This window comes from Rhynchophorus ferrugineus, unplaced genomic scaffold, assembly GCF_030347505.1.
Source record: "Rhynchophorus ferrugineus isolate W39M unplaced genomic scaffold, kcgeb_rfMv2 rfM3, whole genome shotgun sequence".
Lineage (NCBI taxonomy): Eukaryota > Metazoa > Arthropoda > Insecta > Coleoptera > Curculionidae > Rhynchophorus > Rhynchophorus ferrugineus.
Window position 1 is genome coordinate 862,019 of NW_027472582.1, and position 2,251 is coordinate 864,269.

The 2,251-nt window shown below is 27.9% G+C and overlaps 1 non-coding gene across 1 annotated transcript; it reads left to right on the plus strand.

The window, feature by feature from the left end:
* The first annotated feature begins 540 nt into the window (after positions 1–540).
* On the plus strand, positions 541–612 carry TRNAQ-CUG (transfer RNA glutamine (anticodon CUG)). The gene has a single exon. It is a non-coding gene; the product is annotated as a tRNA-Gln (tRNA).
* The last annotated feature ends 1,639 nt before the right edge of the window (positions 613–2,251 follow it).

Here is a 2,251-nt window from a genome sequence, read left to right on the forward strand (position 1 = left end):
ATAGAACATTTACTGCATGAAGCCACTTTCAGTCAACAGAAGATTTTGTATGAAAGTGATATTAATATTTATATTTGTTTGTATTTAGAAATACACATTTCTTAAAATATTTGGTCCCAAATTTTTAAGAAAATTAATTATTAATGTATACCGAACTATTTCACACAAAAAAACAATCAAAATTTACAAAAATATCTTTTTCATAATACATTATTTAGAAATACAAACGTAAAATTTCAATAATGTGCAGTCCTATACTATATCAATTTCATCATATGTTTTTCTCTCAATTTTTGAAAGTCCTTAAATATAAATTGGTTTATCACTTTGTGTTTTGTGTCACACAAAGTTTTTATCCGTTATGACGAAAGATTCTGATTGATTAAAAAGCCGTGTTATTGTTAAATCAAATTAATACACTTTTTCTATTAACATTACTAATAAAAATTAATAAATACTACCTAACTAATATTGAGAAACTATTAATAATTTACAGAAAAACCCCTACTGTTAAACCGTGAAAAAATAAAGACGAGGCAAGGTCCCATGGTGTAATGGTTAGCACTCTGGACTCTGAATCCAGCGATCCGAGTTCAAATCTCGGTGGGACCTGAATATTTTTTTCGTATTTACTCTATTCTGTACAATGTAGTATATTTTTAAAAATATTCATCATTAAATTATTATTGTATAAATAACATTCGCAATATTGTGTGTTTAAGTAACAACTTATGGCAGTGACATGTCATTCATATATAGTGTACAATCTCAAAGATATCTGTTGGATACTGCGTAATGATTACTATAAAATTTTTAATAAAATATGTCTTCATATGTTTAATAAATTAATATATAATAAATTGAATAAGTCTCCAGAATTACTAAGAAAAAGACTTTATCTCTTTATTATCTCTTTTAATGCGCCGATTTAAAGAATTAATGATTATGAGTACTCTAGTAAGCAAGCTAAATATTCGAGTAAAAAAAGTTGGTAAGTTGGAGTATCACTAAATTTACAATTTATTACGATTAGTTTGAATAGTTGTAATCTTGCTCTCTTCCCAGCTAATGTACTTCGAACGTCATATTATTAACTAGATATATTCCACATCCTGACATTTTGCCAGGTTATTTTCAGCCCCAAAACGAAGGGTAAGATGGAAAATGAAGTGCGTAGAGAAGAAGAACTCAACAAGCTCGCAATATACCATGAACTTAGTTTTTGATTGAGTTAATCAATATTAATTTGTAATAGCAGGAGTTCCTGTGTACATCAATATATTCTTCTCCAGAATATCAGGTTCTCTCATAAGAGAAAGCCATCTCATGATCAACAGATCCTACCACTTCATAAGCGTTCATTCAATAACCTATAATGTAAATAGCATTAAAAAGGAACAATGATACAGTAGTAGAACAAGTAATGATCATTTTTATATTATTTTTATAAAGTCATCTAATAATCAACAGACTCTACCACTTCATAAGCGTTCATTCAATAACGTATAATGTAAATACCTTTAAGAAGGAACAATAATACAGTAGTAAAACAAGTACTGATCTTTGGTATATTCTTTTTTCTTCAATATAATCTTCTCCAGAATATCAGGTTCTCTCATAAGAGAAAACCATCTCATGATCAACAGATCCTACCACTTCATAAGCGTTCATTCAATAACCTATAATGTAAATACCATTAAGAAGGAACAATGATAAAGTAGTAGAATAAGTACTGATCTTTGTTATATTATTTTTATAAAGCCATCTCATAATCAACAGACTCTACCACTTCATAAGCGTTCATTCAATAACCTATAATGTAAATACCATTAAGAAGGAACAATGATACAGTAGTAGAATAAGTAGTGATCTTTTTTATATTATTTTTATAAAGCCATCTCATAATCAACAGACTCTACCACTTCATAAGCGTTCATTCAATAACCTATAATGTAAATACCATTAAGAAGGAACAATGATACAGTAGTAGAATAAGCAATGATCTTTTTTATATTATTTTTATAAAGTCATCTAATAATCAACAGACTCTACCACTTCATAAGAGTTCATTCAATAACCTATAATGTAAATACCATTAAGAAGGAACAATGATACAGTAGTAGAATAAGTAATGATCTTTTTTATATTATTTTTATAAAGCCATCTCATATTCAACAGACTCTACCACTTCATAAGTGTTCATTCAATAACCTATAATGTAAATACCATTAAGAAGGAACAATGATACAGT